Consider the following 26,543-nt stretch of genomic DNA (forward strand, 5'->3'; position numbering starts at 1 on the left):
AGACCACATGTTGCAGGTCCTGTACGGGCCTTTTTGGATACAGAACCACTCTTGATGAACTGTGGAATCGTGTTGAAGCTGCATGGGCAGCTGTACCTCTACACGCCATCCAAGCTCTGTTTGACTCAATGCCCAGGCGCAACAAGGCCGTTATTACGCCCAGAAGTGGTTGTTCTGGGTACTGATTTCTCAGGATCTATGCACCCAAATTGCGTGTAAATGTAATCACATGTCAGGTCTAGTATAATATATTTGTCCAATGAATACCCGTTTATCATCTGCATTTCTTCTTGGTGTAGCATTTTTAATGGACGTACCTTTTGATTGCATAGACTTAAAAGCTTTAATTATTTTCATCGCCAACGGGCTGGGATCTTGGTATTTGATATAAATATGAACTTGGTACCTTTACTCATTTGTGAGAAAAAGGGGTTTTAACAATCGGCCAGACAACAAAATGATCCATCCGTGTTTGCCGATTGAAGTACGGAAGCCTAAAAATATAGACGGTTTTACTGGAAATTTATGGGGGCTCAGTGAGTTGAAGGACTGAGTTATGGGCATTAGGCAGACTGTTAGCTAGGCGTAGTGTAGCACGTCTGCCGTATCGCATTTTGTCGGACAGAAGCGCAGGCGGACGGGAGTGGAGAGCGTAATGGAGGGCGCGTGTGACGGCTCAGCCCTGGGGGGCGCAGCGCCGCCACAGCGGGCGAGACGGCACGCCGCGCGCAGGCGCGCCACCGCTGCACTCTCGCGGACGCCGGCGCGCCGCTAACAGGTAGGATCGCTGCGCGCCCCGTACTCTGCTGTGCTCCTCTCTGCCGTGAGGCCCGGCCGGCCGGCTGGCCAGCTGATGCACTGCGGCGGCCTCCTCTGCTCTGCGCTCCGCCCCTATCCGTGTACCTCGTGTGTAGCCACTCACTCTCCGCGCATTCGTTATTTAAGCTCTGCGAGTGCCTGCCTTTACACGAGTTTACCTGCGCCAAAGACGTCTCGCGCGCCGGCCGCCGCGCCGGGTGTGGCCGCTGGCTTGTTTCGTCCAATCTCCGCTAGGGGGCTCTGGAGACCTAAAAATAGATTCCGGTTTGTCCATCACGCTCTTTTTTCCGGAAGGTAAAACAAATTTACGAGTGTATACGCTGATCCTACTAAGTATACATCTTTGATTAATTCCGTATGAAAATACCGGTCTTACGATTGCAATTCGGGATAATCTTCATGACATGTACAATCGAGTTTAATTTCCATAGCTCTTGACAGCTTAATACCCTCCTCTGGACGAACTAGGTAGTCATAATGCGATCAGTCCCCATATTTTGTTGTTCACGAGGGTACATTAATCAATGAACGACGTACGTCTTGTGGACAGGTGTGTAATATACACCTCCGTCTGACACAGCTATTTTTGCAGTGTATGAATGATTGTACTCATATGCTTCAGCATTTGTTGACACTAATTTTTACATCTTTTATACCCGTTACGGGTTTTCACGATTATATTTAATTATGCTGGAGACATTCCTTAAATTGAAGTGTAATATCACCCAGTATTTTATATAAAATAAAAAATCGAAAACTCATTTCTTCATATTGCGTTATGATAATTTACCTATTGATAGGATGATGTAACGAAACATTAATGGCTCCATTCAAGTATACATCCTGTCATTCGTCCACATAATTTAATGAAACAACAAAAATTAGTCGTAGAGAAGTTGAGAAAGTATTTAATCGAGGCCCTACGCATATACGAAATCATCCTTTATCAGTTGCAGCATCATGTTTAGTGTAGTAGTTTCTTTGTTTGTCTTCATACAAGATCAAGCAGTGTTGATATTACAGTAACGTTGCTCTGAAATGGCGTTTACTCACTACCTGCACAAGAGCAACTGAATGAAATGAATTGTTTGCACTGAAAATGGATTTGAAGTGCTCTAAAACTAATACGCTAATAAATACATTTGGTAGCTTTTTTTCCTTTGTAGTTTACTCTGTATTACTTAGATAAAAACGATTAATTGTTTGCTTTTTGTGCACCGGTGGTCTGTGTATTGATCCATGACCTATGGAGAAAATAATATAAATGTTTCATATTTACCACCAAGGATGGGAATTGATATGGATACTCAGACATAAAAAAATATATATTGTATGCTACTAGTATTACATTTGGAATTTCATCACATCTGCAATTTTTTTTGGCCAATTTTCAGTGTATCTTGGAGGTATCGCTACTTTTCTTGTTGCTTGTGATCGGAATGCCACTAATGTCTTATCTGTCTATTTGTTAATACGAAGTACTCGAATATTCTACGTCAATTTAAATTTCAATCTGAAAAATTCCTACATCAGATTCAGTATGCTATTTAGTTCTCATGCAGGGACTGAGTGTGTGGCTGTTGCGAAAACATGTTAGCATATTTTTGCACATAGCTGTTATATTGATAAATTGAGTGACCAATATCGGTTCCGTACCTTTCGCTTTCAATATTTTTCAGCCATATTTTCAATCGTTGGGGGCCTCTGAACGCGACCGTGTCGATCTCGGAATCGTTCGGTGGAAGTAAATTTATCTAACGTGTGGTCTCACTAAAATAGTGAAGACGTTGAGAAGCTGAAATACAGAAAGAGTTTAACACCTATGACATCATTTCCCAAACCTCGTGAAAGCTAATTTTACTCAAAATGTAATTATTGGTGGACAACCAGCGACAGATTGAAATCGAAGTCGCAAATGTGATTCAGCAGTAGCATATTACGCCCAGTCTAAACTGTGTAACTCAATTTTTAAAAATTGTGACAGAAACAATCAGTATATGATATATAGATAGATACGTTGTAGTCGCTCGAACACGTAATGAAATCACATATCACAAAATTATTTTTTTTATCGTTATCTTAGCTGATGGATCGTTTTTGAAAGTTCATAATTAAAGTATAATATTCTCCCTTAACCACATAATTATGAAGAGAATTTTCAGTAAATAAAACGTCTGCAGTAGCGAACGGGCTGATGTTATACTATTATTATAAAGAATAAACTTGTTTCGCAGGTAAATTTTTACGTAAAACCAGGAAATTCGCAAGAAGCTTTCGACATATTGTCTTGTCAAAAACTGCAACTCTGATATCCTGCATTTAAATATGTTTGACTGACGTCTTAATTTAATTGAGTTTTACTTGGTAGAAATTATACACTTTGTAATTTGGTCTGCACACATATTTTATGAGCCGTGCTTGTGCCTGATACTTAATGGGGAATAATCATTGGTGATTGGAAATATCTTTCAACGTTAAAAAAACTATTACTGTATTATCGGACTTTTACAGGTAATCGTGAAAGATTCGAGCTTATCGTCTTCTCTACAGCGAGGCCCTTAAAGACAGAGTGTATTCTGAAACTGGACTCGACAGGAAACAAGTGAGAGACTGTCCGCAGAAATTATCCCGAAGTTCGCCTTACTTGATTCGGAAAAGCTACGGAAAATCTGAACTGCCTAATTTGAAGCCGATTTGAACTTCCATCTTCTAAAATCCAATGTGTTAAATACTGCGCCATCTAGCTCGATTTTCGTATGTAATAACAATATTTGTTTCTGAAAGCTGTGTGCACGTACGCATGCTACACCCGCTTACGTTTTAAATTACGACAACTCAAAAGAAAAAGTAGACATACGTTAATACTATCAATGCTAGGTTACGGACGTTAAGGGTGACAAGCCGAAACGCAGGGCTGAGGCACAGCAACATTAAAAAAATTATTACAAATTATAGCATTCAAGTAACTTTAGAAGGCAACAAATGTTTTTTGCGCATTTGTCGTGAGGAAAGGAGCCAATTTTGTATGTATTATCTGATTTAAATGTAATGATGTTTTTAATTAAAACGCGCGTCGAGCGTTGCAGATGGCTTGCATATGACCGGAATTCGTAAAAGCGAAGTAAAATGCATTTTTTTATAACAACTTATTTGTACTTTCTCTGTAACACATAAATAGCTATAACACATCTACAGTGACAGTCTTTCAGGTCATCAAGATAAAGTAAGGTACACCGAGATCATCTGTACCAAAACATATAGTAAGCAGCCGTCCCTTCACACCGGTATAAAACTCCCACCAAAGATGACGCCACATATACTACAAGCCACAGAATGCGATTAACAATAATACATCGACACAGAGTTGAAGAGCTGTCTGGCAGGCCATTCTTCATCTCAAGCAGTGTTATCCCCGTACTTGTGCTAACACGGAGGTCATCGTATGACCTTTCCTAGATCTCGCTGTAATTTACTAAGGAACGGGGAAGCTAAATGTCAATGCTGAGCCTGTAAAACATAGTGCAGCGCTAAAGAAACCACTATTAGCATTATTACGCCTGTATTCCAGTATACGTACACAAGTTGTATGCAACATTTGTAATGTAGTAAATACAGTAGTGGAAATCAGTATAAAGGCAGGGTTCCGACGACAGTAATGTACAATGTCAGAAGAATACGTGTATAGATTTTATTATGGAAATAGAAGTTCTATATCAGACATAGACTGTCATGAAGGAATTAGATAGTTTGTTTCGTACCACTAGAAACAAAATAAGACCTTCGCATTTCCTGGATGGAAATTCTCATGCAGCCACGCTCTGTCCTGTTGTGTTATTACACGTTTGGCACTCTGTCCTTCCTCCATTCTTCCTAATTATATCAGACATTCTCTTCAGTGTTGATTTTGTTAGGATCTGTAGTTCTTACAGTGAAATTGTCTCCCACTCGTCTCGTATCGTTCTTTCCAGCTCATATACGGCCTCAAATTGCCCTCCATCGGCGATAAACGCGCCTTGCAAGTATTCCCCAAAGGTTTCCCACAGAGCTGAAATCCACGTTACGTGCAGGCCTTGGCAAGACATCGATATGTTTATCTACAAATCAGAATTTTTGTTGTAGCAGAATCAGGTACCGATGTATTGCCCTATTGAAACATTAGGCTTTCGTCCCGTAGGACCTCATAAATTCTAATCCATTCAGTCTCTAGCATCTCTGTGTAGATATTAGAGTTTATACTAGTGTTCATCCAATTAATGCGTGTTTTACCTTTAGTGAAGAAGGCTGTCCAAATCATAACGCTTCCACTACTAAAATTTCTGCTTATTCTTACTTGGCAGTCTACTTTTAGACCACACCAATCATACCGAAATCCATCTGGGCCATCTAAGTTAAATTGCTTCTCAGGCAAGATTACAGTATACCATCGTCAAGTCCATGACATATGTTTCTCAGCACATTCCAATCTAGAGTATTTATGATTTGGCGTTACACGAGATTTATTAAATACAACATGTTTCCATTTGACAGAATTTGTCGTACACATCAGGAATTTACTGGAAATTGTAAACCAGCAACAATGTAGAAGCATAACGGTTTTTGGCCATTGCTTTACGCATAGGTTTCGATGCCTCAGATAATTTTCTACTTTGACCACATTTTCCGTTGTGTCGATATCGTGCTTCCGATCTAATGAAATTATTACTATGATGATAAAATAAAGAAGGAAACGTGTATCTAGAATGACTCTAAACAGTAAAATGTTAACAAATAGGTCATGCAATTCTTTCAGCTAGTGGGAAGGTGATTAACCTTTGTGAATTGCTGCTTGATGAAATTCCATTCGCAATGATTGAGAAGAAAGTGAAGGACTCAGAAGGGGAGAAGGAAACGAAATGAAACTCTACGGGTTGAGAGAGTATGCGATGTTTCAGAGATTACAATGTCCAGTCAGATTTACAAGCAACTTGGTAGTTTGAGCCTATGTATTAGTATGACGCTGCACCTCCAGTGGTATGGATGCACTCACCGATTCCGTTGGGAATGGTGTCACAAATCCGTTGTATCCTCTACTGAAGCATCCTGACCAACGAATGTGCGCCTGTAGATCCTGGACACTTGTTTGACTGCCGGCCGCGGTGGTCTAGCGGTTCAGGCGCTCGGTCCGGAACCGCGCGACTGCGGCGGTCGCAGGTTCGATCCTGCCTCGGGCATGGATGTGTGTGATGTCCTTAGGTTAGTTAGGTTTAAGTAGCTCTAAGTTCTAGGGGACTGATGACCACAGATGTTTAGTCCCATAGTGCTCAGAGCCCTTTTATTGAACTTGTTTGACCAGAGTTGACGGCCGAGCTGGCGCCATATATGTTCAGATGTTCAAAGGTGTGTGAATTCCTAAGGGACCAAACTGCTGAGGTCATCGGTCCCTAGACTTGTGCACTACTTAAACTAGTTAATGCTAAGAACAACACACACACACCCACGCCCGACGGACGACTTGAACCTCCAACTGGGGGTAAAGGGGGGTGCGGCGGGGGGGGGGGGGGGGGGGGGTGAGGGCGATGCGCAAAATCCGTGCATGGCGCCTCAAAGCTCTCGGTCACTCCGTGCGGACATACATGTTCTATCTGGGGCAAATCTAGGTAGCTTGTTGGACACAGGAGTATATCAACATCACGCAGACAGTTCATAGAGATATGTGCCAAGTGTGGACGAGTATTTACCTGTTGGAAAATGACGTCATGGAAACTTTCGCATGGAAGGTCACACACGAGGACGCAGGATGTCCGTGACACATCGTCGTCCCCTGACATGAAGTCATAACCGATGGTTCGTCATGACATGACGCCAGCAGTAACACCGTTGTGCCTCTACAAAGCAATCGATGAATGATACCTCTCCTCAGGTCGCAGACAACAATCACCCTGATTTGTCCAGCTGCATTGCTCTCCAGCCAGTGGCTCTTGATGTCACAGATGGCTGTCACATAACGCTTGGTCTTAGCTGGCAAGTGCAGTTGTGAAGGGGTTATGATGTGCGTGGTGTACAATACGGCGATCCTCTCTTCTTGTGGTATAACATCATCGACCGAAACCATGACAACGTTCCCATGCAGTCCAGCATCAGACCATTGTCACATCCGGATGATCCACAAACCTAGATATTGTACGATTCAATGATTAATAGAAAAATTAAAGCAGACATATCCTATGGCCTGTAGGCTGGTCGAAAGCTATCTGTTTTTTAAAAGAATATTTGCACCACGGAGCTCTCGAGAGAAACAGCTCCCCTCACATGTAGTGGATGTGGCCTTGGATGACCTGTATTCAAGTGACATTGAGTTATGTAAATACCAAAATGACGTCAAAAGGAATTCGATTACCGCACATTTATTTCACGGGTGTCTGTACACATTGGAGAAACTAAACATGACGAACGTCTTCGTTCAAATTGACAAGAAACACGTGGAGCATTAACCTTCCTAGTTACAAGTAATACCCGTATGGTGTGTCTCCAAAGTACTGCGACGTATAGTATGAAAGACGTGTGACTTCCTGCGATCACGACTGGCTCACATTTATGGTGTGGCAGAGGTAACTGCTTTACCTATAGTATTAAGGAGAGGTATTAATGCGTTCACAGAGCAAGTTAATGAGCAAGTCATGGTAACTCAAGACCCACTGTAATAAGCGCAGAGTCCTGAATTGTGCCAAAAGTGAAGTGATAAACTTACGAATCATGACCACTGTTGAAAAACGCTTCTAACTTGATCGAAAGGTTCCAAAACTTCACATGATGCTGATCTCAGTTAAATCCTAACAATATAGCGAGAACACTTGCATTCTGCTGCCGTCTCGGATCCCGAACGCTATCTGCTCTCCATCGATCGCTGAACCAGGAAGCAACTAGAATGAGATGTTCACTCTGCAGCGGAATGTGCGCTGTTATTAAACTTCCTGACAGATTAAAACTGTGTGCCAGACCTTGACTCGAACTCGGGACCTTTGCCTTTCGTGGGCAATTGCTCTACCAACTGAGCATGACTCACGACACGTCCTCACAGCTTCAATTCTGCCAATACCTAGTCTCCTACCTTCCGAACTTCACAGAAGCTCTTCTGTGAACCTTGCCCGTGAACGGCAAAGGTCCCGTGTTCGAGTCTCCGTCCGGCACACAGTTTTAATCTGTCAGGAAGTTTCATATCAGCGCACACTCCGCTGCAGAGTGAAAATATCATTCTGGAAACATCCCCTAGGCTGTGGCTAAGCCTTGTTTCCGCAACATCCTTTCTTCCAGGAGTGCTAGTTCTGCAAGTTTCGCAGAAGATTGGTTCAAACACTATGGGACTTAAAATCTGCGGTCATCAGTCCCATAGAACTTAGAACTACTTAAACCTAACTAACCTAAGGACATGACACACACACACCCATGCCCGAGACAGGATTGGAATCTGCGACCTTGGCGGTCACGCGGTTCCAGACTGAAGCGCCTAGAACCGCTCGGCCACACCGGCCGGCTTCGCAGAAGAGCTTCTGTGATGTTTGGAAGGTAGGAGATGGGGTATTGGCAAATTGAAGCTGTGAGGACGGGTCTTGAGTCGTGCTTGAGTAGCTTAGTTGGTAGAGAACTTGCCCGTGAAAGGCAAATATCCCGAGTTCGAGTCTCGGTCCGGCACAATGTTTTAATCTGTCGGGAAGTTTCAGGAAGCTACTGTTCTCCGCCACTCTCCAAACCCTTTGTTGACCTATGGGAAGAGAGAAAATTTACGAGTCGTCTCGTCTTACAAGCGTCAGTAAGTTCCATGCCACATATTAGCGCCCAATGAAAGTTCTTGTGTCGTCGTTAGCCTATGAGATACGTGCAAATGCCACCTTATTTCCTTACCATTCAGACTATTTTCGAAGGCAACTACGCCAACAAAATTCTAAAAGTTCTCGTAACAGATTCTGGGGTGGCAAAATCTGGCTGGGGGGGGGGGGGGGTAAATTCACAGTCAGTCACCTGTTGCTGACAAGTCTGTGGTGGGCGCATCCCAACGTCAGTTCCAAGGCTGTCCCTTCACGGCTGGTGCCAGCGTCTCTCGGGGAGGCGTAACTTCACGGATAATGAGAAGGCCGTCCATCACAGGGCATTCCACCAAAATCCTAGCGTGATGAACTCCTGGCTTGCTTGACAGGAACTCTGAAGTCCCGCTCGCCAGATTGTTGCTTGCATCCATTATGTGAGGGTATTCTCCATTGTCTGACTAATACAACAGTCCATTCTGCCCACAGACAGACACCGCTGATGTGAGAATTCGGCCAGTCGAAAGTATTACATCATATTTCAATGAAATCTGACTTACTTATTGCTTGCCATGTTAAGAGTAGTTTCGAATTACAGACCTATATTCTTTTTTTTTTTTCTTTTTACTCGTCTGTCTACTGACTGGTGTAATGCGGCTCGCGACGAATTGCTCCCCTGTGTCTACCTTTTCATCTGAAAGGAGTACTTGCGACCTGCGTCCTCTATTATTTGCGGTATGTACTTCAATCTCTATCTTCCTTTACAGACAGCTGACCCTGGTACGGTGGAAGATTTTCCATTCTAATAAAAGGGCTAACTGCCAGAAAGATTGCAATTACTTCTGCTCACTGTGAAATTACTGGTGGAAACCAATCTTAAGCGACTTTTAATCAAAGAAGGCGGATGTCTACTCAAAGTGAAAATTGTGAAATATACACCAGGATTTTCCTATGTTCCTTTTATTAATTCACCACTTTGTCATCGATTGTCGGATTTCATTTTCGTGTTGACTGGGTCACGAAATGAGACAGGAATGCGGGCCCATATTATCATTTGTCAAGCATGCAAAGCTAAACAATACAGTGACGCCCTTCTATCCGAGAGGTTGGTTACATTCGCAGGCATCTGACAAGAGTCAAAAGCACAAAAACAGTTTTGAAAGGGATAAAAATTTGACAGATATCTGACACATCTCTCACTGATCACTGTGTCTCGTACGAGTACGTCTCATCTCCGTGATGTCCACGGTGATTACTCAGTACCTAACCCTTTAGGTACCGTACCAGGCGTGGTAACAACACTGAAAACGAAGTACCTTAATGCACTTTGGTGGCTGCGCTATCTGTGACAGAGAATTGTAATTATAATCGTTTGCTTTTGTGTGCCAAATTAAACTGACTTCCGACGATGTCATCCAGGTGTTTAACATTTTTTTGTTCGTTTAGTGCTTTTGTTATAGTAGTAATTTTGTTACAAACGTGTTTCAAACCTCAACCACTGTACACGGTTTAACCATATGATATGTCCGATGACGAAAACATCTACCATGTGGTGTATTAGCGTCAATAATAATGTTGGCGTTTTCCGCTACCGACATGCTGCAGTCTCGCTCCATGACTCAATCATGATGCTATCATCGTATCACGCGTCCCTGATGATGTCACTAGGTCAAAAGTACCGTACGTGCAATTCCTCTGCCTAGTGACCCCTTGAAAAATTTGTACTGTAGATAATTAGGTGTTGTAGATGTAACTATTATTTAAACTAGATGTAACTATGCCTGTTTTACTTGCATGGACAGGAGTATGATGGCCACATTCTGGATGAGCCATGGACCTTTTCACTGGCTACTGACTGCTTTATGGTCATTCATCCCCTTTCGGATACTATGTAATGTTGTTGCTTTAATTTGTTATTGTGAAAGCGGTGCTGATAGACAATAAAAGCGGGTTAAAAGCTGTGAACTATCTGAGGAAGTTAACGTTGCTTTACTGAGCAACTGTTTCACCAGGTATCCAGTCTAGCTTCCCAAATTTTCAACCGGACTAACATTAATTATAATCTTTTAATAGTCATACGAAAACCGGTGATACATATATAAAAAAGAGAATTTAAATAAAAAGAAATAAATCAGTTTATATTTGGAAACTTATTTTAACATTGTTGTTGTTGTTGTGGTCTTCAGTCCTGAGACTGGTTTGATGCAGCTCTCCATGCTACTCCATCTTGTGCAAGCTTCTTCATCTCCCAGTACCTACTGCAACCTACATCCTTCTGAATCTACATCTACATCTACATCTACATGACTACTCTGCAATTCACATTTAAGTGCTTGGCAGAGGGTTCATCGAACCACAATCATACTATCTCTCTACTATTCCACTCCCGAACAGCGAGCGGGAAAAACGAACACCTAAACCTTTCTGTTCGAGCTCTGATTTCTCTTATTTTATTTTGATGATCATTCCCACCTATGTAGGTTGGGCTCAACAAAATATTTTCGCATTCGGAAGAGAAAGTTGGTGACTGAAATTTCGTAAAAAGCTCTCGCCGCGACGAAAAACGTCTATGCTGTAATGACTTCCATCCCAACTCGTGTATCATATCTGCCACACTCTCTCCTCTATAACGCGATAATACAAAACGAGCTGCCCTTTAGTGGACTTGTTGCATCTGCTAAGTGTCCTGCCAATGAAACGCAACCTTTGGCTCGCCTTCCCGACAATATTATCTATGTGGTCCTTCCAACTGAAGTTGTTCGTAATTTTAACACCCAGGTACTTAGTTGAATTGACAGCCTTGAGAATTGTACTATTTATCGAGTAATCGAATTCCAACGGAATTTTTTTGGAACTCATGTGGATCATCTCACACTTTTCGTTATTTAGCGTCAACTGCCACCTGCCACACCATACAGCAATCTTTTCTAAATCGCTTTGCAGCTGATACTGGTCTTCGGATGACCTTACTAGACGGTAAATGACAGCATCATCTGCGAACAGTCTAAGAGAACTGTTCAGATTGTCACCCAGGTCATTTATATAGATCAGGAACAGTAGAGGTCCCAGGACGCTTCCCTGGGGAACACCTGATATCACTTCAGTTTTACTCGATGATTTGCCGTCTATTACTACGAACTGCGACCTTCCTGACAGGAAATCACGAATCCAGTCGCACAACTGAGGCGATACCCCATAGCTCCGCAGCTTGATTAGAAGTCGCTTGTGAGGAACGGTGTCAAAAGCTTTCCGGAAATCTAGAAATACGGAATCAACTTGAGATCCCCTGTCGATAGCGGCCATTACTTCGTGCGAATAAAGAGCTAGCTGCGTTGCACAAGAGCGATGTTTTCTGAAGCCATGCTGATTACGTGTCAATAGATCGTTCCCTTCGAGGTGATTCATAATGTTTGAATACAGTATATGCTCCAAAACCCTACTGCAAACCGACGTCAATGATATAGGTCTGTAGTTAAATGGATTACTCCTACTACCCTTCTTGAACACTGGTGCGACCTGCGCAATTTTCCAATCTGTAGGTACAGATCTATCGGTGAGCGAGCGGTTGTATATGAGTGCTAAGTAGGGAGCTATAGTATCAGCGTAATCTGAAAGGAACCTAATCGGTATACAATCTGGACCTGAAGACTTGCCCGTATCAAGCGATTTGAGTTGCTTCGCAACCCCTAAGGTATCTACTTCTAAGAAACTCATGCTAGCAGATGTTCGTGTTTCAAATTCTGGAATATTCCATTCGTCTTCCCTGGTGAAGGAATTTCGGAAAACTCCGTTCAATAACTCCGCTTTAGCGGCACAGTCGTCGATAACAGTACCATCGGCACTGCGCAGCGAAGGTATTGACTGCGTCTTGCCGCTTGTGTACTTTACATACGACCAGAATTTCTTCGGATTTTCTACCAAATTTCGAGACAATGTTTCGTTGTGGAACCTATTAAAGGCATCTCGCATCGAAGTACGTGCCAAATTTCGCGCGTCTGTAAATTTTAGCCCATCTTCAGGATTTCGCGTTCTTCTGAACTTCGCATGCTTTTTCCGTTGCCTCTGCAACAGCGTTCGGACCTTTTTTGTGTACCACGGGGGATCCGTTCCATCTCTTACCAATTTATGAGGTATGAATATCTCAATTGCTGTTGCTACTATATCTTTGAATTTGAGCCACATCTCGTCTACATTCGCATAGTCAGTTCGGAAGGAATGGAAATTGTCTTTTAGGAAGGCTTCTAGTGGCACTTTATCCGCTTTTTTAAATAAAATAATTTTGCGTTTGTTTCTCATGGATTTGGAAGAAATGGTATTGAGCCTAGCTACAATGACCTTGTGATCACTAATCCCTGTATCAGTCATGATGCTCTCTATCAGCTCTGGATTGTTTGTGGCCAAGAGGTCAAGTGTGTTTTCGCAACCATTTACAATTCGCGTGGGTTCGTGGACTAACTGCTCGAAATAATTTTCGGAGAATGCATTTAGGACAATCTCGGAAGACGTTTTCTGCCTACCACCGGTTTTGAACAAGTATTTTTGCCAACATGCCGAGGGTAGGTTGAAGTCCCCACCAACTATAATCGTATGAGTGGGGTATTTATTTGTTACGAGACTCAAACTATCTCTGAACTGTTCCGCAACTGTATCATCGGAGTCTGGGGGTCGGTAGAAGGAGCCAATTATTAACTTAATTCGGCTGTTAAGTATAACCTACACCCACACCAATTCGCACGGAGTATCTACTTCGACTTCACTACAAGATAAACCACTACTGACAGACACCAACACTCCACCACCAATTCTGCCTAATCTATCTTTCCTGAACACCGTCTGAGACTTCGTAAAAATTTCTGCAGAACTTATTTCGGGCTTTAGCCAGCTTTCTGTACCTATAACGATATCAGCTTCTGTGCTTTCTATTAGCGCTTGAAGCTCAGGGACTTTTCCAGCGCAACTACAACAGTTTACAACTATAATTCCGACTGTTCCTTGATCCAAGCACGTCCTGTAATTGCCAAGCACCCTTTGACATTGCAGCCCATCCCGCACTTTCCCGAGGCCTTCTAACCTAAAAAACCGCCCAGTCCATGCCACACAGCCTCCGCTACCCGTGTAGCCGCCAGCTGAGTGTAGTAAACTCCTGACCTGCTTAGCGTATTCATCTCTTGGTCTCCCTCTACCATTTTTACCCTCCACGCTGCCCTCTAATACTAAATTGGTGATCCCTTGATGCCTCAGAACATGTCCTACCAACCGATCCCTTCTTCTGGTCAAGTTGTGCCACAAACTTCTCTTCTCCCCAATCCTATTCAACACTTCCTCATTAGTTATGTGATCTACCCATCTAATCTTCAGCATTCTTCTGTAGCACCACATTTCGAAAGCTTCTATTCTCTTCTTGTCCAAACTAGTTATCGTCCATGTTTCACTTCCATACATGGCTACACTCCATACAAATACTTTCAGAAATGACCACCTGACACTTAAATCTATACTCGATGTTAACAAATTTCTCTTCTTCAGAAACGCTTTCCTTGCCATTGCCAGTCTACATTTTATATCCTCTCTACTTCGACCAGCATCAGTTATTTTGCTCCCCAAATAGCAAAACTCCTTTACTACTTTAATTGTCTCATTTTCTAATCTAATTCCCTCAGCATCACCCGACTTTATTCGACGACATTCCATTACCCTCGTTTTGCTTTTGTTGATGTTCATCTTATATCCTCCTTTCAAGACACTATCCATTCCGTTCAACTGCTCTTCCAAGTCCTATGCTGTCTCTAACAGAATTACGATGTCATCGGCGAACCTCAACATTTATATTTCTTCTCCATGGATTTTAATACCTACTCCGAATTTTTCTTTTGTTTCCTTCACTGCTTGCTCAATATACAGATTGAATAACATCGGGGAGAGACTGCAACCCTGTCTCATTCCCTTCCCAACCACTGCTTCCCTTTCATGTCCCTCGACTCTTATAACTGCCATCTGATATCTGTACAAATTGTAAATAGCCTTTCGCTCCCTGTATTTTACCCCTGCTACCTTCAGAATTTGAAAGAGAGTATTCCAATCAACATTATCAACAGCTTTCTCTAAGTCTATTAATGCTAGAAACGTAGGTTTACCTTTTCTTAATCTAGCTTCTAAGATAAGTCGTAGGGTCAGTATTGCCTCTCGTGTTCCAATATTCCTACGGAATCCAAACTGATCTTCCCCGAGGTCGGCTTCTACTAGTTTTTCCATTCGTCTGTAAAGAATTCGCGTTAGTATTTTGCAGCTGTGACTTATTAAATTGATAGTTCGGTAATTTTCACATCTGTCAACACCTGCTTTCTTTGGTATTGGAATTATTATATTCTTCTTGAAGTCTGAGGGTATTTCGCCTGTGTCATACATATTGCTCACCAGATGGTAGAGTTTTCTCATGACTGGCTCTCCCAAGGCCGTCAGTAGTTCCAATGGACCGTTGTCTATTCCGGGGGCCTTGTTTCGACTCAGGTCTTTCCGTGCTCTGTCAAACTCTTCACGCAGTATCGTATCTCCCATTTCATCTTCATCTACGTCCTCTTCCATGTCCTCAAGTACATCGCCCCTTGTATAGACCCTCTATATACTCCTTCCATCTTTCTTCTTTCCCTTAATTGCTTAGAACTGGCTTTCCAACCGAGCTCTTGATATTCATACAAGTGGTTCTCTTACCTCCAAAGGTCTCTTTAATTTTCCTGTAGGCAGTATCTATCTTACCCCTAGGGAGATAAGACTCTACGTCCTTACATTTGTCCTCTAGCCATCCCTGCTTAGCCATTTTGCACTTCCTGTCGATCTCATTTTTCAGACGTCTGTATTCCTTTTTGCCTGCTTCATTTACTGCATTTTTATATTTTCTCCTTTCATCAATTAAATTCAATATTTCTTCTGTTACCCAACGATTTCTACTAGCCTTCATCTTTTTACCTACTTGATCCTCTGCTGCCTTCACTACTTCATCCCTCAAAGCTACCCATTCTTCTTCTACCGTATTTCTTTTCCCCATTCGTGCCAACTGCTCTCTTATGCTCTCCCTGAAACTCTGTACAACCTCTGGTTCTTTTAGTTTATCCAAGTCCCATCTCCTTAAATTCCCACCTTTTTGCAGTTTCTTCAGTTTTAATCTGCAGGTCATAACCAATAGATTGTGGTCAGAGTCCACATCTGCCTCTGGAAATGTCTTACAATTTAAAATCTGGTTCTTAAATCTCTGTCTTACCATTATATAATCTATCTGAAACCTGTCAGTATCTCCAGGCTTCTTCCATGTATACAGCCTTCTTTTATGGTTCTTGAACCAAGTGTTACCTATGATTAAGTTGTGCTCTGTGCAAAATTCTACCAGGCGGCTTCCTCTTTAATTTCTTTGCCCCAGTCCATATTCATCTACTACGTTTCCTTCTCTCCCTTTTCCTACTACCGAATTCCAGTCACCCATGACTACTAAATTTTCGTCACCCTTCACTATCTGAATAATTTCTTTTATTTGATCATACATTTCTTCAATTTCTTCGTCATCTGCAGAGCTAGTTGGCATATAAACTTGTACTACTGTAGTAGGTGTGGGCTTCGTATCTATCTTGGCCACAATAATGCGTTCACTATGCTGTTTGTTGTAGCTTACCCGCATTCCTATTTTCCTATTCATTATTAAACCTACTCCTGTATTACCCCTATTTGATTTTGTGTTTATAACCCTGTAGTCACTTGACCAAAAGTCTTGTTCCTCCTGCCACCGCACTTCACTAATTGCCACTATATCTAACTTTAACCTATCCATTTCCCTTTTTAAATTTTCTAACCTACCTGCCCGATTAAGGGATCTGACATTCCACGCTCCGATCCGTAGAACGCCAGTTTTCTTTATCCTGATAACGACATCCTGTTGAGTAGTCCGCGCCCGGAGATCCGAATGGGGGACTATTTTACCTCCGGAATATTTTACCCAAGAGGACGCCATCATCATTTAATCATACAGTAAAGCTGCATGCCCTCGGGAAAGATTACGGCCGTAGTTTCCCGTTGCTTTCAGCCGTTCGCAGTACCAGCACAGCAAGGCCGTTTTGGTTATTGTTACAAGGCCTGATCAGTCAATCATCCAAACTGTTGCCCCCGCAACTACTGAAAAGGCTGCTGCCCCTCTTCAGGAACCACACGTTTGTCTGGCATCTCAACAGATACCCCTCCGTTGTGGTTGCACCTACGGTACGGCTATCTGTATCGCTGAGGCACGCAAGCCTCCCCACCAACAGCAAGGTCCATGGTTCATGGGGGGCGGTTTAACATTGATCATTGAAATTTCAGCATATTAAACTTGAGTCATAACTAAGCTGGTGCCTTATTTAGGATTGTGAAAATGTGAGTTGGTAATCTTACGGAACACATCAAATATGGAGCCAAGATTGGGAGACTGCATACAACACTACATTCATAAAATAACACACGAAGAACATTGAAACATATGCAAGAGGAAGTTAACCACAACCTACCGATTCAATTTTCACCTAAAGAAGTTACATTCGTAGCGCAATCCTGTCCGTCATGTAATTACCACACACTGGTATACTAAATTCAAACTAACTCTCTGTAAAATCTTCCCGAAAAGAATAGCTGAGGGTTACTTTGATGATTACACCACATGCTTCACGTGGTCAACTTGGTTTATACAAAGAGTGTACTCCACAATAATCTTGATAATTAAAATAAATTAGATCGAAAAGCAATTTACAAAACAAAAACCTCCAACTGGTTACTATCGTCTTGCTATTAACCTGATGGGTCAAACAATTGTATAAGCACGTGGTACTGGTCTTACAAAGTACACCTCACGTGGGTTGAACATAAAGAAAAGTTGCTATATTGAAAAATATTGTTAAGACGAGACGTTATAATCACACGCACATTCGCATTTAAGATTGATGGTCTTAGTTAGAGTTACTGATCAACACGTGGTTCCACTTTACTCACAAAGTAGTGACAAAGCAACTACCGGAAGATATTCTGAACTGTGCACTCGAATCACACTGCGATGCAATTTAAGATGAATTATATATTTTAGAGCTAAACCTTAAATAAAGGTGATTAAATTTTCAGTTGGGCTGAACTTAAGAAATCCATTGTCCTACGGACTTAGCAGACACGCGCTTAGCCGGAGATCTTACCACTTCCGACGCTCGCCGCGGACAGACTGACCTGCACTCCTACCAAGGGTGCTTCCCTATACAAAACGGAAGTGACCAGAGGGTCCGCTTCCTATGCCAACATGACAAGGGACGGACAGAACCATACTAAGGATAGAAACCTCTTTGCTTTTAGAAAGGTAGCTACCTGTTCCGACGTTGGTCCTACTGTTCTCTAGCAGACAGGCTTGTCTGCTATCCTCAAGCATGCAACTAGAAATACATTTGCTCATTCATCCTCTCACACAGATGGGAAGGGGGATGACAGTATCTTATCATATACCGTACATAAAATAAAGTGCATGTAGGTTCCGTATGAGACTGTGTGACATGAATTGCATATAAACTGTGTTTTAAAGTGCAGTAGTGTGACAGATCGTTCTTGTTTACGTGTAAAAGTAACACGTTCCACTGCTCAGTCTCCTCGCAGATAGTCAGAAACGCCAAAGTAAATTTAGAAGAGGAATTTATGCCGTAAATAACAGCAGATTTAAGAAATTAACATGAAAGGAATTCAACAGAGACCTTTCATGTTATATACCTACATAAAAGAAAGCGGATGTAGGTTCCGTATGAGACTGTGTGACATGAATTGCATATAAACCGTGTTTTAAAGTGTAGTAGTGTGACAGATCGTTCTTGTTTACGTGTAAAAGTAACACGTTCCACTGCTCAGTCTCGTCGCAGATAGTCAGAAACGCCACAGTAAATTTAGAACAGGAATTTATGCCGTAAATGACAACAGATTTAAGAAATTAACATGGAAGGAATCCAACAGAGACCTTTCAACTATTAATGATGAAAGAAGGGAGGGGTTACAGTTAAACGTCTTACTGGGAACTGACGTGACTCCACATTAGATGTTATTACAAGGTGCATCGTAATCATAGTCATTCCAATCATATTCGCTCATTAACTAGGCGTAGATCAATAGAACGTTTCCTCTCTAGAGTCAGTTACGTACATTCTGATTGATATGAGAAATTATGAAAATATAGGAGGAAGATTAGATCACTAACATCAAAGTCCAACCGAGAACACACATGGACAAATGTGAAGTCAGCATTGTTGGACATCTGCTAAGACGTTGGACATTTTCTCCATGTGAGTGACGCCGAGCTTCGCCATCAGCTGCCTAAAAATCTCCTCTTCAGATGCCAGCAAAGTTCCTATAAGACGTTACAACGACCAGTAAATCATATACAAAAGAAATGATGAAAATCAATCCTGATAAACTAGCATATTTGGTTAACAATTGTCAATGTTTGCTCCAAAATATCCATAAGGTTGTCTTCGAAGAGAAGCTCAATACCATCAAGAAATCCTCGCTGAGCTCTATCACGACCTTATCCTATTAACGAGTGTCATCGCAACTTTCATGACTGAAATGGACGTTATATCTATTCCAGCCGTTTCATCCTTGAATGGATTCGACATATATATCGCACACACCTTCTCCTCACCTTCTGTCTTCCCACTCCTTTCTCACTCTGTCCATCCACCTCATCCTACCACCTCAGTCTATCTCCTCCTCCCCACAATCTCAATATCTTCATCTCCTTCTCCCCTTCTCTTTCTCCATTTCTCCACACCTTCTCTCTGACCATACATGCATCCATTTCACTCTGAACTTATCCTCCACCCCCTTTCTGTTTCCATGTCTGTCTCCACCTCTTCCTTTTCCATATGCCAATCACCCCCTATATCTTAACCTGCCTCATACATCTCCCCCTTCTGCTCTCTTTCTGTCCATCTCCTCCTCCTCAATCTGTCCTGAGCCTTGGCCATCAGCATGTCTATCCCCTGAAATACAGTTCAGTAAAGCAGGCTGATACTACTCCCACAACAAGACTACATATTGGTGTCCTACATGTTGGTGTGCAGGAAACTGTTTCTTGATATGAACAGTAGGCTGCCCTGCAAAGCAGGTTGGTTAGTCAGGCTGATACTGTTCCTACACAACATGCATGTCATGCAGTGCAGCCTATATGCCGGTGGCTTGGAAAAAACTGTTTTTTCCTTTATCTGTACTCCTGTTGGAGCTAGGGGGAACTCAACGCCACAGTGCTGTTTTTACGCCAAATTGGGTTGGAATCAATCCAAGGATCTGGTAGGAGACACTGGACACACACACACACACACACACACACACACACACACACACATACACACTGTTTTTTTATGTGACAGAACAGGTAAGACATGCAACAAGACAAGATGACTGATAACTGGAAAACAAATAATGTCGGAAATGGGTAAGACCCCACCATGATGATGGCACGTATAGCTTCCGAATGCAGCAGATGTGCTAATTTATATGGTGGATCTGTAGCTGATCACTTCATATTTAACTGATCACTGAATATTCTGTTACAAAGGCTGACATTTAAGAGGAACACCAGTCATACTATTATGAAATGATCGAATTCCTGTTTGCTTGTTGTTGTTATGGTATTCTGTCCAAAGACTGCTTTTATTCAGCTCTCAGAACATCTTTATCCTGTGCAAACCTCTTCATCTCTGAACATCTATTGCAACCAACATTCATTTGAACCTGCTCACTGCACTCATCTTTTAGTCACCCCATATACTTCTATTCAGTACGTAATTAATGATTCCTTGGTCTCTCAGAATGTATCCCATCACCTGATCCTGTGTTTTAGTCAAACTTATGCTACATATTTCTTTTCTCCGCGATCCTAACTTCCTCCATTTCTACAGGGTATCGCAAGAGGAACGGTCAGTATTCATGCGTATTACAGGACTAAATATTCGAAGCAAAAAAATATCGTAAACGTGAGCTTTAAAATTCATACGCTAAGAGGTATGAGAACTTCTTCATCTTCAATACGCTGACAGAAATCTCTTCTACTGCAAGCTCTTTGCTTTTCATATTTTAGAAATGATGGTATGAAGCCAAAATAAAAAAAATCCAGTAAACATGAGCTCTGAAGTGCTATGCGATAAAATTCATACGGTAAGAGCTATGAACACTTGTTCATCTTCAGTACTGTGGAAGGTATCTCTGCTACTAACCAAGTGCTCGCAGCTTTTAAGGTACGCACTGTGGAACTCATGTTACTAGTCAATTTTTTTCCCTTGTTTTGGTCGATATGGAAGGCAATGAGCTTGCAATATGAGAAATTTGTTCCACAGGATCGAAGATGAAGAAGAGCTCATAATTCTTAAGGTATGAATTTTAGATCCCACATTTACTAGGCTTTTTTTATTCGAATGATCGTTCCTGTTACACTCCTAAATATTGACAATTACGTTTGGGACATCCTGAATAATGTTACTTCAACTTAATTTCTCTTGTATGGCTCCTCTATATATCCCTTCCACCTTTCGGCTTTCCCTTCTTTGCTTATTGCTGGTTGTATATCCGAACTCTTTGTATTTGTAGAGCTACTTTTCTTTTTTCCAAAGGGCTTTTCAATTTTCCGATAGGCGGTATATACCTGTCTTCTTCTTCTATAGCATTGCATGCTTACATCAGCTATTGCTGTTCAGCCATTTTGCACTTTCTGACAATCTCGTTTTTTAGATATCCAAATTAACCAATAAATTATGATCAGAATGCATACCTGCCGTTGGAAATGTCTTACAGTTTAAAATCTGGATCCGAAATTACTGCCTTACCATCATACAATCAATCTGATCCAGTTGCCTCCTGGTCTCTTCCACGTATACAGCCTTTTTTCATGGTTCTTAAAACAAACGTTAGCGATGATTAAATTACGTTCTGCACAAAATTCTACCAGGAGGCTTTGTCTTTAATTCATTTCACCCTGTCCATATCCTCTTAGTATTCTCCCACTTCTTTCTTTTCCTTCTATCGAATTCCAGTCCCCCATCACAATTAAATTTTCCTTTCCCCTAACTATCTGAGTAATTTATCTCATCATACATTCTTTCAATCTCTTCATCATCTGCAGAGTTAGTTCAAAAAATGGTTCAAATGGCTCTGAGCACTATGCGACTTAACTTCTGAGGTCATCAGTCGCCTAGAACTTAGAACTAATTAAACCAAACTAACCTAAGACGTCACACACATCCATGCCCAAAGCAGGATTCGAACCTGTGACCGTAGTGGTCGCTCGACTCCATACTGTAGCGCCTAGAACCGCACGGCCACTCCGGCCGGCTAGAGTTAGTTGGAAAATAAACTTGTACTACTGTGATGGCTCTTGCCTTCATGTCTATCTTTGCTACGGTAATGCATTCACTATGCTGTTTGTCGTAGCTTAACCGCATTACTATTTTCTTGTTCATTATTAGACCTACTTCTGCATCACTGCTATTCGAGTTTGCATTTGTAACCCTGTACTCATCTGGCGAGAAATCTTGTTAATCCTGCAGAGAGCTTCACTAATTCCCACTACATCTAACTTCAACCAATCTGTTTTCGTTATTAAGGTTTGTTGCCTTCCTTCCAAAATAAGGGCTCTAACATTCCGCCCTCCGACCAGAAGAATGCAAATTTTGTTGTTACTGATGACGACACCATCTTCAGTACTCTCTGCTCGGAGCTTCGATGCTGGACTATTTCATCTCCTGAATACTTTACCCAATAGAATGCCATCATCATTTAACCATACATCATAGCCGCATGCTACCGGGAAAGGTTAAAAGCCCAGATCAAACAATCAATCATCCATACAGTTATCCGCGCAACTACCGAAAGAGCTGCTGGCCCTCTTTAAGAACCCTATGTTTGTCTTGCATCTCCATAATTACCCTTCCGATTTGGTTGTACCTACCGTATCGCTATCTGCATATCGTTGAGGCACGCAAACCGCCCCACCTCGGCAAAGTCTGTGGTCCACAATGAACGGAAGTACGTTTTGCTTACACAGAAAAAATGATCGTGGATACTTACTTTATGACTCCAACTGTTTACCTCACAGGTAATATACGCGATTCAGTTCCAGATTATCCTTTCAGCCCTCTGATCTGATCATAGCCACCGTATTTTTACAATAAATTAATTAAATGTTAATATATGTTACGTATTCTCTTTCCATTATACAGCATGGAAGGACAACACTTTGCATATGTTACGACATTCATCGATGATGGTTACGCTAAACAAATTTTCGTTAACCATAAATGCAATCTAAACAGACTGTCTTGCGAGTATACTTTTTGCAGGAGTCTTTAGACAGGAATTCTTAGGAATTACACCCGACTGTGTGCGTCATAAGGCACTGTCGGAATTATCCTACTCGTAGTTCTGAAAAGACGCAGGCTCCTATCGTAGTCTTTAGAATAGACACAGTGACTAGGTTCAGTCCTCGCTAGATGGGCTAACACGTAATCCACTGCTTTATTGGGAAATATCCGTGTCAGAAATGTCTTCATCATTAGACGGTGGGAAAGCCATCTCAATAAACAGTTTCACGCTTGCACTGACAGTAAGAATCGGCACGTGCTTACATTTCTGATAGACAGAGCACCTGTGTTCCCATATATTAGTAAACCTGTCGATTTCTTGAGTTAGTTGGTACGGCCATCCACTTCTGCATAACTTACACCAAAATTTTAACCTTCGTATACCTACTACAAATAACGTCCTGCATAAATTGTTATGCAACCTTTGCCCTCTACTGATCTGTCCAAAACTAGCTTTTCGTGTCTGCCTAAGAATATGTTCCAATAATTTATCGGTATGATCAAGGCACTGACGTATTGTAAAGCAGAGAAAGATGCGTCTACTGTATTATTAAGATGTCTTCCGCTATTGATCAAGGTACTGACGTATTGTAAAACAGAGAAAGACGCGTCTACTGTATTATTAAGATGTCTCTCATGCAGCCCACCTAGAAAATTGGTGACGCACCGATTATTCTGGATATCCAAGAAAAAAATAAAGACTGAAAGTTTATTTAAAAATTCATATTTTGGGGCGCTGCAGTTAATCTTGTTGGAAACAGTGTTACATTACAATGGAGAAAAACTTTATAAAGTACTATGCAGGAGATAAAAAGCATTAAATTCCATAAATAGTTAAGCAAAGGCATATGTGAGGAAAATATCTGCGATTACAGAGACCATAATTATGTTCCTGTAGCAATACATATGATGATGCTCAGGGACACGTTGACCGTCTTTACATGGTTGCTACGTCTTTAAGTACAGTAAAATGCCGAAACGTCGACGACCTCTTCGAAAGTATAATAGGAACAGATGATTTCGTACCTGAGAACTGGTATTTAACGGACACTCGGTTTATTGCTTGGATTTCGGTGCTATTTCTAGATAAATTTCACCAGTGACTACATAGAGAGGTAGAAAAAGTCTCAAAAGGTCATAATTTTATGTTTAACTTCTACTGGTAATGATTACAGACTTTGAATATTTTTATAAATTACGGTAAGTAAATCATTCCACAAAGTAAGTGAAGTCAGAAGACATGTTTTATTAATTTTCGTATCACCACTAGGTGTGGAGTAAGTACTGCTACTGAGTTCATCTACTGAGCTGTACTAACCTCACCTGGTATTTTTTCGATTTTCCTTCCTATTCCTGTTGACATTATTATTCTAACTAAAACATACAAAAGTGAGATGTCGAACTGATCACAAACTGTCCTTACTTCTAACTGTCCATGTTTTGGGCAACAGCGTACTTTTCAAGGATTACAGAGAATTAATGGTGTGTCTCTAGTTTCACAAACCACTTACTAACTCGTATGCTCCCCACTACGTTTGGTAGCAAAAAAGGTTCTTAAATTAATCTTGACGTTTTCGAATATATAACTGTTAGGTTTGATATACTTAGTTGAATAAATGAAGATTGTTTTATGAAACTCGATGTAATGTAGGGGCCCTATGGTTCTTCGGCTCTAACGCACCAGGCTCAGGCTGTCGTGGTAACTGCGTATACTGGTCTCCGCAACGGCAGGGCTGGAGGAGGCCCCTGGTGGTTCTTATTTCCGGAGAGAGGGGGTGGGGTCCCGGTTCTCCAGCGCACATGTGCCACAGTAGAGAACTACAGGGAAATTATGAGCTCATTATGAGACAGCTTGGACATGATCAGATGCACACCAAATGCGGATTCTCCGTCCGTAATGAACGGATCTCAAAAGAATACCTTTACGGCAAATAAACACAGATATTCGAGTGTGGACCTCTAACAGGGCTTACTGAATAGCTGATGAAGGATAAGCTATAAAATATCTCTCCCTTTCTGAGCATCCCAATTAATAATGCGGTTTGTTCTCTCAGGAAACCTTGAAACGGTCCTCTTCTAATCGACGAGCGAGATTAGAAACTAATACAAGGTGCATTCAAGTTCTAAGGCTTCCGATTTTTTTTTTCTCTGGACTGGAAAGAGATAGAAACATGCGCATTGTTTTAAAATGAGGCCGCGTTCATTGTCAATACGTCCCAGAGATGGCAGCACCCTAAGGCAGACGGAGTTTTACCGCCAGCGGCGAGAATGAGAACTGTTTTAAATACTTAAAATAGCGACGTTTTCCTTACTTGAAAAGCGTGCAATCATTCGTTTTCTGAATTTGCGTGGTGTGAAACCAATTGAAATTCATCGACAGTTGAAGGAGACATGTGGTGATGCAGTTATGGATGTGTCTAAAGTGCGTTCGTGGGTGCGACAGTTTAATGAAGGCAGAATATCGTGTGGCAACAAACCGAAACAACCTCGGACTCGCACAAGCCGGTCCGACGACATGATCGAGAAAGTTGAGAGAATTGTTTTGGGGGATCGCCGAGTGACTGTTGAACAGATCGCCTCCAGAGTTGGCATTTCTGTGGGTTCTGTGCACACAATCCTGCATGACGACCTGAAAATGCGAAAAGTGTCATCCAGGTGGGTGCCACAAATGCTGACAGACGACCACATGGCTGCCCGTGCGGCATGTTGCCAAGCAATGTTGACGCGCAACGACAGCATGAATGGGACTTCCTTTTCGCCGGTTGTGACAGTGGATAAGACGTGGATGCCATTTTTCAGTCCAGAAACAAAGCGTCAGTCAGCTCAATGGAAGCACACAGATTCACCACCACCAAAAAAATTTCGGGTAACCGCCAGTGCTGAAAAAATTATGGTGTCCATGTTCTGGGACAGCGAGGGTGTAATCCTTACCCATTGCGTTCCAAAGGGCACTACGGTAACAAGTACATCCTACGAAAATGTTTTGAAGAACAAATTCCTTCCTGCACTGCAACAAAAACTTCCGGGAAGGGCTGCGCGTGTGCTGTTTCACCAAGACAACGCACCCGCACATCGAGCTAACGTTATGCAACAGTTTCTTCGTGATAACAACTTTGAAGTGATTCCTCATGCTCCCTACTCACCTGACCTGGCCCCTAGTGACTTTTGGCTTTTTCCAACAATGAAAGACAATCTCCGTGGCCTCACATTCACCAGCCGTGCCGCTATTGCCTCAGCGATTGTCCAGTGGTAAAACAGACTCCTAAAGAAGCCTTCGCCGCTGCCATGGAATCATGGCGTCAGCGTGGTGAAAAATGTGTACGTATGCAGAGCGATTAATTCGAGAAGTAACGCCAGTTTCATCGATTTCGGGTGAGTAGTTAATTAGAAAAAAAATCGGAGGCCTTAGAACTTAAATGCACCTCGTAGAAACAAAGGTGGAGCAGATCCCATGTTTTGCGACACTACAAGGATCAATTTTCGACTGCATTTTGAACGACGGGCGGAGGACAGGTAGTGTGGTTCTCTCGCTAGGCGGCTTAAATAAATGTGACAA

At 42.0% G+C, this 26,543-nt stretch overlaps 1 protein-coding gene across 1 annotated transcript in view; it reads left to right on the plus strand.

The window, feature by feature from the left end:
* The first annotated feature begins 762 nt into the window (after positions 1–762).
* The window catches only part of LOC126305296 (glutamate-gated chloride channel-like), a 199,383-nt gene continuing 173,602 nt past the window's right edge, over positions 763–26,543 (plus strand). The window contains exon 1 of the mRNA XM_049992039.1: positions 763–778. The gene's annotated coding sequence lies outside the window, so the exon portion shown is untranslated. The remainder of the gene's footprint in view (positions 779–26,543) is intronic.

The sequence above is a fragment of the Schistocerca gregaria genome, chromosome 1 (assembly GCF_023897955.1).
Source record: "Schistocerca gregaria isolate iqSchGreg1 chromosome 1, iqSchGreg1.2, whole genome shotgun sequence".
NCBI lineage: Eukaryota > Metazoa > Arthropoda > Insecta > Orthoptera > Acrididae > Schistocerca > Schistocerca gregaria.